Consider the following 16720-nt stretch of genomic DNA (forward strand, 5'->3'; position numbering starts at 1 on the left):
GAACATCCAAGGTCACCTTAACTTCTATTCAGTGGAGTCAAAAATACATTTGACATTATCTTTAGAAAGAGCGTGGTCAGGCACAATTTTCCAAAATTCAATTCACTGCTTGCTCAAGTTGTACTGGGACCTAGAGAGTGGATTTCAAGGTACTCAGCAGAGTACCACTGAACACAGCTGACAACTCAGAATAGCTACAATACTTGACTATAACATATAACATATTACATTATATTTAAATAATGTCATCAAGCAACACTGCTAAATAAATCAAGGAATAAGTCATTTTTTCTGCATAAATAATGCTGCAATTATTCCTTTTCCCAAGAAACTTCTTATCTTCTTATGAACACCAAAAACTTCAAACTCAACTTGTAGAAATATGGCTTGTTTATTGGAGAATGGAACAAGAAATATATTGATAATTAATATTGATACGAACATATCTAAATGTTTTAGGGAGGTTATAAAATGAATAAAGAAAAGACCTATTGTTGTTTACTTCGGTAACAGAACACAATGAAAAGAATTGCTTTATATGTGGCTTCTATGTTAAAAACAAGTTTCAGGCAGTAAGTACATGAAAAGTGGAAGGCTTTTTTCATGGAAAAGTGTCTGACTTTACGAATACTTATTTTTGAAGGTCCAGAAACATTTGTCCAAAGACTGTGGACTCAGCTATACGGCTGCAAATAAAACGTTTTAAGGGTGTTTAAATTGCAATATACAATGTGACACTAGATGACGATGGTGAGTCTTATGGAAAATTCAATGTATTTTTAAAAACACTTTTTTTTTAAAAAAAGCATTTTCAGAATGTTTTTTTATATAGGTATAGATTCCACCTAAGTCCCCCCCCCTTTTTCAGGATTTGTGTTACTAGAAAACAATGCCTTGATAAATTTAATTCTTTCTAGTATGTTATGGGAACTATGACTTGGACTGGAAGTTTTGCTCCATTCACAGACAGTGTGCTCGTTCCTGGGAGGAGAATTAAGTTCACCTAGGGGACCTTTCTGTGAGCAGCAGAAGTCTATGTAAGCGTGGTGTTGGGGATTTGTGTAGGAAAGCACTTTCTGTTCACAGAATGAAAAGTTAGGATCCAAGCCTCTGCTGTGATATTTAATCAATACACTGAAGATGTCTACACTTGATCTAAATGTTAAGAGTAAGAAGTTGGGCCCTGAAGCAAAACGGGGCGGTGTGGAATCCTTCTACTGATGGTTCCCCTGACTTCACTCCATGCCCACCCATCCAGCAGTCCGTCAGCATTCCACACTCACTGAGAATGTGCAGTTCTTACTGGGCTGTTTTGAGTCCCCTGCCCATTTTGGGTTTTCACTCCATTATGGATTGCGCGCGTGTGTGTGTGTGTGTGTGTGTGTGTGTGTGCAGACTCACAGCTACATTAAAATCTGTGACTTTTCCACCGATATTTATGACCAGCCATTTCTACCATCCATAGTGACATTTTAAAATAGTTTCCCATTGTGAGCCAGGAAATGACCTATCTAGACAATTAAATGTTTCTTTCTACTGTTTTTCTACCTATACTTCATCCCCCCTCCCTCCTCAGTCACTCAATATTCAATGTCACTGAGTATTTCTGGGACTGTTTGGGTATTTTTCCTTCCTTCTTAGGCTTTTTTTGGGGAGGGGTACCTAATATTTCCTTTTTTGTGTGTTGGTGGCACCATTTTTGTTGCAGCTCTGTCATTATGGGATATGGGGTGACTGCCTAGGAGCCACTCGTATGCTGTGTTGGATTCCATGATCCAAGAAAGGCTGGTTATATGAATGTAAGAATAAATGAATGAATGAAGAGTTGAACTGGAAACAGAGAGAATGATTTTATATCAAATATTCATTAACATTCTGTGGTATTTAAAAGAATGGCTAATGTTCCTTGCTTGTAAAAGGAAAATGTAATTATAACAGTATTCTCATTCCATGGTGTGACGCTAACCTCAACAGGAGCGTTCCAGAATCCATCAAATTCCATGACTCTGTTAGAGTGGGCCTTCTCAATAGGTCCCCCACCCCTGTAGTGCAAAGTAGCCATGTTCAGCCCAAACCTCACCCAGGGAATGGGAGAACATTGGTGATATACCATCAACTGAAACCATTCATCTCTATGATCAGATTGCTGGGGTAACCAGGATAGGGCTTTTATGGAAAAACATGCTCACATATCACCAATGGCAATAGAGCACATTTTAATCACAATAAAGTTACCAGCTGGGAGAGCAAATATGCTCTCTGGCAGCACCTATGGTAACTGCCCATAAATGAATAAGACCCCACTTACTGTCTCCCTTGGTATACCAGGCAGTTTCATTCCTGTGGCAAACGGCCTTGAATTTTTCCCAGCAGGAGATTCTGGAAGAATCCATTGGTGGATTCTGGCTGTGCACAGTGACCTCTCTCATCTCACAAGGAAACTCAGAGGATTCAGTAAAGCAATGTCACCCTTGTTTTGGGCTATATTAAATATCCATGTAGATCAGTCTGACCCTGTCCTTAGCAATTACTCCATAGGTCTTGAACCTGAAGCACTGGCCAAGAACCAATCATTCCTTACTGATCTGAAAGAGGGTGTTGCTCTGCTTTGCAGGCTCCTCATAGCCCTGGAACCACCACAGCCTGACAGTGTGACCAGTCACTTTCTTCCTCCAACTTTCATTTTCAACTTTTATTTTCAGAGTGAAAATGCTGTGTCCCAGCAGCAGAGACCAGGAAACAAAGCTGACAAGCCGTTCTGTTCCATCTGGAACAGTTTTATTTGTTCTATAATTGTAACTGTTTTATCTGTATAATTGTTCATTACATTGTTATGATCCACCATGGGACTTTAAGATGAAGAGCGGGTAAAAAAAACCCACCCTTATAAATAAGTAAACAAAACAAAACAGCCCCTGTAGCTTCAGGGACTCAGCTCTGAAATGGCTGCATTTATCCTAATTCTCCACTTTTGGGATGTGTTTATAAGATACATTTGCATAACAGTTATGTACATTTAAATAGAGAAACACGAAGCTACAAATACTAGCAAACTAAAATGATTGTGTATCCCACTATACCTGGGGGGCGTAGGACACCAGAAAGGTTGTGACGTTGAGGAGGACAGGATCAACAGCAGATAGACTCAGACACACTTTCAGCCCAGCAAGAAAACCTCTACCTGGCAGCCACCTCCCAAACATCTAGCTAACCATGGAAGCTACAGCAGCAGGTGCTGCTGTGAGCTTTGCTGTACCTGCTGGTTTTACCCTGTATAAGATTTTATCATTTTACAGCCCAATTTTTGTGTGTACAGTAATTGTTTTCCAGCTTCTCTTGTAAGCCACCCGGAAAAATTGTATTACTGAGCATGAGGAAAATGTCAATAATAAATATAGTGGAGCAAAAATAAAATAAAAACAAATGGTTCAGTTCCACAGAGGTCAACGTCAAAACCCACACTGATCTTAATAGAGATAGACTCCACCCCAAATGGCATTCCTTGTTAATTGAATTAATAATTGCCACCTGAAGCATGAAGCTATTCTTCTTTTCAGTATTCAAAAATAGCCTCTGCAGGAGTGCCAAAGATAGAATGGGATATTTTAATAAGTACACACAGTTAACTTTTCTGAAAACAGGCTGATTAAAAAGATGGGTAATGCCGCGGGTGGTGCTGTGGGTTAAACCACAGAGCCTAGGACTTGCTGATCAGTAGGTCGGCGGTTCAATTCCCCATGACGGGGTGAGCTCCTGTTGCTCGGTCCCTGCTCCTGCCAACCTAGCAGTTCGAAAGCACGTCAAAGTGCAAGTAGATAAATAGGTACTGTTCCGGCAGAAAGGTAACAGCGTTTCCATCCGCTGCTCTGGTTCGCCAGAAGTGGCTTAGTCATGCTGGCCACATGACCCGGAAGCTGTACGCTGGCTCCCTTGGCCAGTAAAGCGAGATGAGCGCCGCAACCCCAGAGTCATCTGCGAGTGGACCTAATGGTCAGGGGTCCCTTTACCTTTAATGCAATTATACAGAGACAAGGGGGGGGAGTGTCACTCTGTGAATTGCCCCTGCTCCATGTTCAGGATACTCCATTCCATACACATGAGAACAACTGGTGGGGAGGGGCGGCGCCATGGACCTGGCCTCCAACCAGCAGTATTGCTGTCATGCTCTGAGATGGCACAGGGCAGGGAGGTGCTAAGGTGATCCCAAAGCACTCCTGCCTCACTGTCACTCTGCCCCTGCCCCTGCCCCACCCTGGAACCCAGCAGGGCTGCCACTGCGCAGAGGCCACGCAGGAGCTTCCTTCACTGGGCTATTTGGGAATTAGACCCTCTTAAGTGTGTTTTTTAAACCCCAATTTTTTTTCTATACTAGGGAAGCACACTTCCCTAACCATGCTGCTATTTCCTTCTCATTTCGCAGCTGTCAAAACTTAGCACTCAAGTTCATTGTAAGTACATACGTGCAATGCTCTTTGGAAAAAGCATTCAACTACAAATAGAGCCTCGTTCAACTTAACCAGAATAATGAAGACAAGAGGGGTGGGGGGTGGGGGGGTGGGATGTAGCTAGAACACTTGTCTTTGCATTCAAGCTCAGCTCTTTGTGAAGGAAAAGCGCAAAGTCCAACTTTTAGCTGAGCCCTAATCTAAGATGAAATTACCTGGTCACATTCATTTTACTTTATTGCACTTTCAAAACATACACATACAGTGGTACCTCGGGTTAAGAACTTAATTCGTTCTGGAGGTCTGTTCTTAACCTGAAACTGTTATTAACCTGAGGTACCACTTTAGCTAATGGGGCCTCCCGCTGCCGCCACGCAATTCCTGTTCTCATCCTGAAGCAAAGTTCTTAACCTGAGGTACTATTTCTGGGTAAGTAGAGTCTGTAACCTGAAGTGTCTGTAACCCGAGGTACCACTGTAGTTTCTACCTTCCACTGTTGTAAGAGAAGCAGTTTCACCTACTGGCCTGGCAAGGCCATTTACAGTTTGCAAGGCTATTTACAGTTAATATCTGTCTTTCATACAGTTCTAGTATGTTCTAGTAAGTATGAAAATTCTTCTATTTGGAAACAGGGCTCCAACTTTTGACTTTATAACCTACTTTTCCAATTCCTGTCACAGCTGTGCCTGGCGAAGCTCTTTCTCATCCACTCACCGTACACACACACACACACACACACACACAGTGGTACCTCGGGTTAAGAACTTAATATGTTCCGGAGGTCTGTTCTTAACCTGAAACTGTTCTTAACCTGAGGTACCACTTTAGCTAATGGGGCCTCCCGCTGCAGCCACGCAATTCCTGTTCACATCCTGAAGCAAAGTTCTTAACCCGAGGTACTATTTCTGGGTTAGCGGAGTCTGTAACCTGAAGCGTCTGTAACCCGAGGTACCACTGTGTGTATATATATATATATATATATATATATATATATATATATATGCAGGTTTTGGTGTCCTCGGGTGTCTTCCCGTGTAAAAGTTGGGGTGTCTACGAAAGCAAATATCTTACCTCTACGGGGAGGAAACCTTCCAGCTGAAAAAGTAACAAGAAGCCGAAAGCACCAGCCTGAAGATGACGAGTGAGACCTCGTCGAAACGTCGCCTAGACACCCCAACTTTTACACGGGAAGACACCCGAGGACACCAAAACCTGCATTCCTGTACCCGTGAAAATCTACGAAAGCATATATATATATATATATATAAACATTATCTTAAGATGTTGTGCACTCTTTTGAAGCTTCTGGAAATTTTCAGCGATGAGCATTATTCTGCATGCTAATAAGAAGTAAGGTTGCTGATAGTTTAGTTTAGTCAATGTTTGGAAGTGAGTGAACTCAGAACCTTTACAATAAATTTTAAGGTAGGGGTCACAAGCCTGTTGTCTCTCGGAACTACAATTCTCTTAATCTCTAAACACTGGCCATGCTAACTGGGGCCGATAGGAGTTGGAGTCCAGCAACCTCTGGAAGGCCAAAGTCAGTCACTGCTGATTCCACATCACTTGATGCATGGACGATAAGGTCCATAAGACTTTGCTTATTCCATTTTATCATCAAAATGTCTCTTCACATATGGCTTCCTCGGTTGTTTTGCAAAGGAACAGATGGTTGCCTGACACTTTCCAGGGGGATAATTGATCTTGGCGCGTACTTTCAAGGTCCTGCGTGATGCAACCTTTAGTTCACTTAATCAAAAACTTTCTTTCCCAAAGTACAGGTCATTGTTTTCATGTTAGGTTTACATTCAGTTTTGTGACAGTACTGTCTTCATATTTTAAAGGACAAATTCTAGGTTTTAGTTTTCATATTAAAAAGAGACCAGGGCTGGTCCAATATATTTTGGCACCTGTGGAGAACCACAACATGGTGCTTCCTTCCCTGCTAGGGAAGAAGGAATGAGTGTAGATCTACATCAAGAACAAGGTGGGAATACAGTTCTCCATCGGGGACTGGTGCCCCTGTGGATTCTGTTGTCTGAGGCAGTCACCTCACTTTGCCTCTTGGGTGGGCCGGCCCTTCTGTAGATGCATGTTAGGGGCACATTGGTGATAATCAACTCCCTTTGGTTAGCTGGTACCATGCCCTTGTGTTGTACTCCGGGATCCTTAAGTTCTTATCCTCTCTGCCCCCCAGAACCCCATGAGGGTCACTAGGAAGACCAATTTACCTAGGCATCCAAGTGCCCCACCTTTATCATTAAACAAACCCTACAAGTATCCCTATTTCCCAGGGACAGTCCTGGGTTTACAGAAGTCATATCAGTTTCTGATTTGATCCCAAAATGTCCCATTTTTTTCTGAGAACGTCTCTATATTCATCAGAGAAATGCTGGAGGGTATGGCGTTATCAGGCCCCCAAGCCAAGGAGGTAAGTAACTAGGTAACCTTTAAAAGACATCTTAAGACAGCCCTGTATAGGGAAGGTTTTTAAATGGTTAATTTTTAATTTTTTAATTTATGTTGGAAGCTGCCCTGAGTGGCTGGGGCACCCCAGTCAGATGAGTAAGGTATAAATAATAAATAATAGAATTATTATTATGGAATGGGACGTCCCTATTTTCACTGGAGAGATGTTGGAGAGTATGCATTAAACCCACAACAGAACAACCCAATTGATTGTAGCTGCCACCACCTACTGAATATAGAGCAGTAGGACTCTATTGCAGTTTGGCTAAAAGGCTCAAGACAAAGTGCTCATGGTCCCCTGGGATTAAGCCACACCAACTGTACTTTAACCAAACATGCTGATTTTTGAAGAAAATCTACTGAACTTAGTATTGCAGTCAAATAAACAATAAAGAGTTGTTCTAACTTCTGAACTCACCCTAACTATTAATATAAGCAGGTCATTCCTCCTGCATGCTTAAGGGCAAGTTAAGTCTGGAATCAGCCGTCTCTCCTGTCTTCTTGGCAGATCAACAGAATGGATTTCATGGAGCTTCACCACCTGACCCTAACAGAAGACCCCCAGCACAGGGCTGGGCTAAGCATCCAGAGATGAAATGGACACAGAGGACAAAATAGCATCAGGATTTGGGCAGGGGTCAAACAAAGGTGGTGATGGTTGGCCTTGATTATGAAGGAACACAAATGGCCAGTGAAAACACCCCCCCCCCAATAATTTAAACCTACTTTCCCCCCATAATTTAAACCTACAGTGTGATAGCACTGAAGAGAGAGATTTAGGATTCTTATACATGGATTCAAGGACATGAATTAGTCTGGATAGATGTACAGATTTAACTATTTATAATCACAGGGAAAATCTTTCATAAGAAAATGCAGAAGCATTTCAACTGGATTTATGAAACGCAAAGCAAAGCGGTAAAAAAAGATAAAGGGAACCAGCAGTAGGACCAGAAAAACAGTTTAAAACCCATATGTGCTTTTAAAAGGTTAAATGTATTTTAAAGAATGCCCCAACGGTACAGCTGGTTTGAAAATTATAGCAAGTTACATTGATAGCAAGCATGAAAAATGGCAACAGTTAGTGGTCCATTAATCTGACAAATAAAAATCATCATCAAAAGTTCCCCCAAGCTGCTAAAATTAAAGTGTTTTACCTTGGGGGTCAAAAGCAGGTTATAGGTGATTGAAAGCATAAGCTGTTCAGAAACACTTTTGTGGTCTAATAGGCTGTCAGTCTCTCAAACTCAGAATAATGAGGGTGTGTCATGGAACACGGAGGCTGACCAGCCCTATGTGATCTATTTTTATTTTATTTCATTAGCAGAGCCCAGGATATGCAAAGCAGAGTCAGTCAGAAAATGGTTTTTTAGAGGCAGAAGCAACGACATTGACTTCCTGTACCCCATTTACCTCAGAGTGACCTGCCTATGCAAATACAAATCCACAAGTCTAATGCCAATCCCTAAAAATACCAATGAAAATACCTGGACATTAACCAGAGACAAACCAGGGAACAGAGACACCCCTAGGAACTAGTTTTGGCTGTTCAGTGGTGAGATATGCGATACCTGTCAACCTAAGATGTGAAGTTATTTCATGTTCCCTGAAGTTCCTCCCAAATAATGCTATCCACAGAGGAGACCACAAATTGTGACACAATCCTGACAACAACTGTACCACAGTCACAATACTACAATTAAAGAGTAGAAAAGCAGAGTAGATAAATCAAGACGTTGAGCCAAGTCATAGACTACAACTCCAATCACACTCTGCTTAAAAGATTTGGGGCCTGGTTCCCTGGGTTTCACCGAGAAAGTGCTACGGGTAACAAGAACAGGGCCCAGTCATCTTGAGTGGTCATTTTACAAAAGCTCATACCCTCCAAGTGTCCCTATTTTCCAGGGAAAGTTCTGGAATTACAGAAGCCTCCTGGTTTCTGATTTGATGCCAAAATGTCCCAGTTTCCCCTTTTCCTCCCCTCCACGTCTCAGAGAACTGTTAAAAGTGGTGTGTTGTTTTTTTTTTACAAAAACAGAGTCCTGTTTATTCTGGGGAAAAATTCCTGCACCCAGTGAAGGAAATGATGAAGCTGCCCTTCCTATAATTCTGAAGGTGGGGAGGCAAAACATGTGGAACAGAGAGGGAAGGACATAAGAGATGCTGATATATGCATGATGGAACTCAAGATGGAGGACATCAGGTTCTTAGGTAGTTTCATGTCCAGCCATTAACCAAGCAAGGTTGCTGTATCATGTGCCTTCAGGCATACGTAGTCTATCTCTTTCTGTCATGGAAAAGGTACTTGTGCCTGTACTGATTCTTTCACTGATTGCTGTTTTAGTCTTGTTCCATATACAGCTCCAATTTCTACCTGGTAGGCAAGCCAGTTAAGCTTGGATTTGGCCACTACAAATGCTGCTGCTGCTTCCACTGTTCTTGCCGTTGGCGGGGGAGAATATAGGCGGAAACGTAGAAGGGTTTGGGTAGACATTAGCATATATAAAAACATAATAAAACATCAAACATTAAAAACTTTCCGATAGAGGGCTGTCTTGAGACGTCTTCTAAAAGCTGTATAGCTATTTATCTCCTTGACATCTGATGGGAGGGTGAAGGAAAGTTTTGTTTCTGCACATCACCCTAGAATGTTCAGTTCACCATGAGTTCATGAAAACATCGCATCCTGACCTGTTCTTAATGCATAGTTGATCACATCTACGGAACGTGATTGTTATGTCCTTTTAAGTTTTGCATTATCAACCATTAGTAATTGTTTAGGTCTTGCTATATTAATCACTACTTATAATTTAATTAGGAGGTTTTTATGGCTGTCTAGTTTTGTGTTCCCTTTCCCAGCCCTTAATCTATTGGTGATTAATGTCTATAGGTAACCTTTGCTTTGTACTTGTGTTAACCAATCAGCAACAAGCACATATGTGGCAATGCTGTAATATTCAATAAAAGGGACTCCCCGAGACATGCTCGGGAGATGCCTCCCATATGACACCCACCACTCGTCTGTCATTTATCTCAACACAACAGGAGGGTAGCTTTCCATGTTCCCATGACCTAGCTGAGGCTCCAAATACCAAGTGGTTAGCTTAACGGTGATAGACAGCAGCAGCCATCAACTTTGGGAGGATGACCCAAGATAACATGGGAGGAAGTATCTGCTGTTCTCAGGTCCCACTTCTTTTGACCTCTGAAGTTTCTTTCCTGCTAATCCAGGACAGGTGAGTGATTTGGGTGTCTGTCAGGGGAGCACCAAAGTCCCATTGCACAAGCTCTTCTGCACAGCCAGAATTACTTCCAATGAATGGCCCCATGAAAGGAAGGAACAGGCCAATGGCTGTTAAGTTTGTATTTGGTGGGCTCTGCCCCTAGTCTAGGCCAGTGCAATGACCATGAATGGTATTGTGGTGATGACACAAACGTCGTGGGAGATTGTGGGACTCTGCTGACAAAAAGGCACACTGGTGTGGAAGTGAGAACCAACGGGGAGTGGGGGTGGAAGGACCTCTTAAAAATAATGGCACTGAAGACCCAGCAAGAATCCCTGTCCCACTGAAACCTTGCCTGCAGTCAACCACAACTGAATTCTGTCGGGCCCTGCCATAAAGGATCCCTTGTACGATTTGATTTCAGAATGCCCAAATGAAACTGTCACAAACCAAAGAACCCCTTTTGGTTGGAGCTACAGACTCAATATGAATCTTCTCTCATTTCATTGCAAAGGCAAATGATGTAAACAAGATGATCAGCAAAACTTCGTTTTCAGTGGCTTATAATGCCCCTATGGTTGACTGCACTCCACAGGTCTTTCTTATATAAAAATGCTATAGATGTATTTCATTTTCTAATCAGTTTTACCTATAGCACTTATAATTTTATAGCAGAGCAAAATAAATTAGTATTTAAAACAACAAAATACTCCATGAAGCTCCTGTTTAGCCTTTCCTGATGAAAGCCAGCAAAAACAAATGCTTATTAATATCATTTGATTTTGTTTAGAAAACCAGTTGGGGGGACGGCGACTCCCAAATAATGGCATGTACCGCAATGCATTTCAACTTTGTAAGTTATATATGATCTGTCAAGTTCACAAAAACTGGATTAAAATAAAGGATTAAAGGCTGAATAAGAGTCCTTTGTGGTCTTGACCATTTGAAGCTCTATCAACTTCTTTTCTCAAACATCTATGCAATCTATTCACACTCTCCATGCTTCATGTTTGACAAAAATGGCAGCAAAGCCTGCCCTCCTTTGATTCCATTAGCAAAGCACCCTAGATTAAAGTACTTGATATGACACTTTGAAGAGTTATAGCTAAATGGCAACAGAGGGGGCATTACAGAGGGTGTGATTTTTATAAAAATGATTCCCCAGTAGTGCAAGTTCAACTTCAAGTTTGTATTGGAAACATCAAGGTGGGATGGCTCCAGTTATGTAAATTGTGACATTCTCCCATGGATGCAGGAAACAAGGCCTCTTACAGAGTTTGAAGCTCTTACTGCTAATGCTAGCTCTAAAAGCAAAGGATTAGCCTCAAGTATTTAGAAGATCCTAATAGAAATTGTGACAGGCTCCCATAGAGGATTGAAAGCAGTTTGGGAGACAGATATGGGTGAGCAGATTGATGAAGTGAAATGGACAAATCTGCAGTGCTCTAGACCAGCAAAGTCAGTGTTGGCCCACATAAGGAAAAACACGTCAGAGCTTAGTCCCAAGATGGTGTAGAACTCTCGTACAGTATATCTACTGCCCAATTATAGAAAATGTTGCATGGTTCAAACATTGCAATTTGGTATAGTAATGTGCGAACATTACCATTTTAGGGGGGAAAAACCCTCATAATTTGTAGTCTCTACAGCAAATTGAAACTCCAGATGTTATCCATGCTATGTGGGGTAGTCCCAGATTTATAGAAGCCATCCCAGTTTCTGATTTGATCCTGGAATGTCCCCCTTTTCCTTAGGATATCCCTATTTTCATCGAATAAATGTTGGAGGGTATAGAGTTATTTGACCCCAAGGGAAGGAGGTAATTAACTATACAACCTTTAGAAGACATCTGAGGACGGCCCTGTATAGGGAAGGTTTTTGTTTTATTAAGTTAAAACTTTGTAATGTTTTTATATATTTTGGAAAGCCACTCAGAGTGGCTGTGGCAACCCAGTCAGATGGGTGGGGAATAAATAATAATAAATTATTATTATGGAATAGGACATCCCTATGTTGGAGCCTTTTGGTGGAGCTTTACTATAGATCAGGGGTCGGCAACCTGCAGCTCCGGAGCCGCATGTGGCTCTTTTACACCTTTGCCGCGGCTCCGGGGCAGATACTAGCGAGGGGAGGAGGCGCATTGTGCGCCCCGACACTCCCCACTGTGGCGGGCGCTGTACTGGCTGTGACGTCGCATGGGGGCGGTGCGTGCGTTAGTCATGCACCGTCCCGACGTCACCTTCCCGCCCGCCCGCTACATTGTAAAGGGCATGTACGCTGGTCACTGCATTGAAAGGGGAGTGAAGAGCACACACACACACAAAAGGTAACTTGTTAATTTAACATTTATTTCTATGAGGAGGAGTAATTCTGAGGGGTAAAACAAAGAAATAATAAAAAGTGACAAAAAAGTTATTTTCATAATGACGAGTTTTGCGGCTCCCAGGTTTTTTTTCTTCGGAAATGGGTCCAAGTGGCTCTTTTTGTCTTAAAGGTTGCAGACCCCTGCTATAGATGCTACCAGTGCAAACAATCCTTCAACAGCTTCCTGCTGGATTCCTGGAAAGTTGGAATGCATGAGTAAACTCCAAGATAGATTACTTCTGATTATGCACCCACTGGATAGAATTGTGTACATATAATTGGTAGGTGTCCTCTGAGGAGTTTGGGGTTTTTTTTGTATTCGCTACTTTTGTTTTCTTTGTTTATGCATAAAACCCAATGAAAATTAAAATTAAAAAATCTATACCATTTGAAACCTTCCTGGTTGAGCAAAGTTACTCCAGAGTATGCTTAGAAGTGACTGTGAAATCGCCAAACACTCCTGATATTTGAAAGCTGCAGAACAATCTATCCAGGCCAATAGAGAGCAATTCTCCTTAATCATCTCCATGGTGTGGTCATAAATAAAAGTTAGGAACACAATGCCAGCAGAGTGCTCAGATTTTAAAAAATGTGTCCAGAGCTGTATACTCAGATATGGCTGATATTGGGGGGGGGGTGTTCCCACTTACTCAAAAACCTCCCCTCCCTCAAAACAGATTGGAAACTCATGGGTTGTAGGGTGGCAGATCTGCTCACAGCAACACCCACTTAACCACTTGTGCTTGTAGCACCACACTTGGGTGTGATTTTGTTCTTGGGCTGTGTACACACAGTAGCAGCCGATGTGGCTGTATCCCTGCACCCAGTGCTGGGCACTGCTGCCAGTTACTGAGAGGGAAGCAGCGGGGACTTCAGCACGGCACACTGGCAGAGCCAATCCAATGCTCCCACCTGTGATTCACCACGTCCTTGCTCTTGCCCTTTTGGTAGCCAGCAGTGGTGCATGGCACTGGGCAGCCAGGACAGTGACACAGCCCTGCCCACACACCCCACTGGCCTCTACTTGCAAATGTTTATAGCACACCCACCCACCCACCCCAAGAAGCCTGGGAACTGGGGTGATGTGCTTTAAATGTATGCTATGTATGCAAAAAGCCCTGACTATTTACAGACTATTTGCTTTCTTAGAATTCTGTAAATTTCTAAATGAGGCACTGCTACTAATAGTTTAATGCTGAGATATCAAACCAGCCAAGGATACAACCTCTACTCCACACTTTGAACAGATACATGGCATGGTCACGCTTATGCCCTCAAAACATTATCCACTTCAATATATGACACCAAATCATCCAATCAAATGGTACAAGACAAAGGTGACGTTTCAATATTTGAGTACTTAAAATAGCAAGCACCAGGGGATCAACAATGTTACCTAAGAAGTAGGCACAAACCCATTGCAGAAAAGGGAGGTGTTGTATCCCACAGAGCCAGAAGAGGGCTCACAGGGGTCTGGATACTCAGGTTCCCAAAGAAGGGCTTCCCACACTAACAGGCTGATCAGGGCTTAGTAGTTTATTTAAAGGAAAAGCAAACTCACAACACAAGGTCTGAAGGCTCCCTCCTTGCTCCTGCTTCCAGCAGTCTGTGGGACAGACTCCACAACAAGGAGACGGCTTGTTCCAGGCACCGGAACAAATGCTTTTTATACAGCAGAGCAGCCCACAGGTGGCCATGATCTCCACCACCCTCAAGGTTCCCCACAGGTGGATGAGACTGCATATTCGGTCTGGAGCCTAGTACCCCACCCCCATGGATGAAGATAATTCCCTTCCTTGAGCAGGTCAGTTAGCCTGCTTCCCGAGTGTGTTGTGCGAAAGCTTAGCACTACAGCTAATTGTGAGGTTATATTGAAGCACAACAATCATCATTCAGAAGACCTTAGCAGTTACTGAAGCAATCCAAAGGGCTTATGCTTCCCAGCAGGGCTTTGGCTGTCAGCTGATGACATGTTGGCCATGATGAGCTAATTTCCATTGAAAGGAACAGACTGCTCTCCATTTTATGTGGCTTCCTATGGCTTTGTGAATTGCCTCTGAATGTGTGACTTTAAGAAACTTTCTGTGGTTTAAAAAATATAATCAGTAAGGAACAACAGTCTCCCAAGGCATCTTTTCATGTTCATGTTCAGAGAAGTATAAACTAGTATTCACTATTCAGTCACAGTAGTGTGTAAATTGAAATAAAAACAAGAGTAGCAGAATTGGCTATTGAATCCAGCTTCAGAAAACTATTTTCAGACATTGGAATATAGGGTATGAATGTAAAAAAGTCATGTTCAAATCTCAAGTCATCCTTAGTGGTTAATAGTTTGCATTGGAGATGTCACTGTCTTTCAGTCTAACGTGCCTCATAGACTTGCAAAGCCCATATATTTCTCTTCTTAGATGGAAAAGAGAAATGTAATAAATACATTAGTTTTGATTTAATGATCAAGGATGACATCTTGAACAAAGGCTGGAAAATTTAGGCAGCATCCACAGAAAGTGAAAGTATGAAAGTTCAAAGTGGGATGGGATGAAGTGGGGTTTGGCCAACTCTGGAAAACAGTGAAGATACAGACAAAATAAATAACTGGGTTCTGAACTTATTGAATTTCACTCCCATTATTGATGGTAGTTGCTTGTTCCTGAGTGCAATGCAAAAAGAATGTTATGGGGTACAATTTGAAAGGCCAAATGTATGTCCAGTAAAATAGGTGTAGCTTACAAAGACCTGTAAAGCAGTTTCCCCTCCGTGTACAATAGAAATTAACAAAGTTCAGGCCGCTATTAGCTGATGCTTCTGCATCCACAGCTGTTTCTCCTTGAAAAATGGTTTGCTCTCTGGGTTGTTAGTATCTACGCAGGAGAGTCTAAGATTAAACTGTTCTGAAAGCAAAGGTGGAATGTTACAAGCAGATGTTAGATCTGTGACAATCGCTCTCCTTTGCAAAATGCTTGCGAATGTCAAAAGTTTTCAGTAAGCAGCTCTCAGTTCACTAACCAACAGCGCATGCAATGAAATGTTTCCACCTAGAACAATGTCATAGAATGTGGATGTGTGGCCTTATTTACAGGATTGTGGTCAATACCTTGAATAGGAGCATCAGGAACATTATTATTATTTATTAAATTTGTAAACCAAAGTGGCAGTGCTGTGCTACACTTAAGCCTCACAGCAACACTGATAGCACTAGGGCAATTTACACAGATGCTATCCTACCAAAGGTCCACAATCTACAAACTGAAGGGAACAGAAATGGAAGCAAGCAGAAAGGCTATCAAAGAAAGGGGTCACATAGAAAACACCAGAATGTCATTTGACTAGGAATGTTATAACCTTGGTCACTTGACTTGTCTAAATGCATCTTTGCTATATGAAATGGTGAAGCAAACAAGAGATGTGAATTGATCCCTTCACAATGCCTCACGGGGGGGGCTGGCCCTGTATGTGAACATGGGGGGTGGCTGCAGCTCAGTGCCAGAGCACATGTAAATCCCGGACATTTTCAGGTACAGCTCAAAAAAAGACTCCTGCCTGAAATGCTGGAGGGTTGCTTCTAGTCAGATGGAACAAAGATCTGACTTTAGATAAGGCGCCTTCCTATGTTCCACATAGGTGTATACCTTCTCCTTTAAGCATCTTCTAACCCATTTCTTCCCACATGTGCCAATATTATCATTACAGTCCTGACACTATGGAACTATATGCCTCCCATGATCTCCAGGGAGCAGTCTCTAGAGACAAGTAGCAAATTCAAACCCCGCAGATGCATTTGGTGGTTCTGGCTAAAATGATGCTGAGGTTGTAATTCCTAGACAGCACAACCACTTTGCAGAGCATGGAATTAAAGAGAGTTGCTATTCCAAAGGCCTGTCTAGAGAAGGGTACACAGTAGCTGACACAAAGCACAGATGACCAGAGCTGAAATGATTTGTACAAATGATTCGCCTTCAGTGCTAAGGTAGCTAAAACAGTGCACTTTGACTCTTAAGCGGGGCAGAGGCATTCTGTTTCCGATACCCTACCATGAATAGTGAGTGTGCAGGCTAAAGTGCCATTAAACCAGGGCTGGGGAATCTGTGGCCCTCCAGATGGTCCTGAATCACAGGCGTGCAGTGAAATTTTTTGTAGGCGAACAGTTAGAGCCAGAGGGGGTGATGTGTGTGTGTGAACATCGTGCCTACCTCCCTTAGCTGGGCAGAAGCTTCCTGG

At 42.4% G+C, this 16720-nt stretch overlaps 1 protein-coding gene across 21 annotated transcripts in view; it reads right to left on the minus strand.

Moving 5' to 3' along the window:
- MAGI2 (membrane associated guanylate kinase, WW and PDZ domain containing 2) overlaps positions 1-16720 on the minus strand; it is a 628972-nt gene that overhangs the window by 101778 nt on the left and 510474 nt on the right. The window lies entirely within an intron of this gene.

Source organism: Podarcis gaigeae (assembly GCF_964106915.1).
Source record: "Podarcis gaigeae genome assembly, chromosome: 10".
Lineage (NCBI taxonomy): Eukaryota > Metazoa > Chordata > Lepidosauria > Squamata > Lacertidae > Podarcis > Podarcis gaigeae.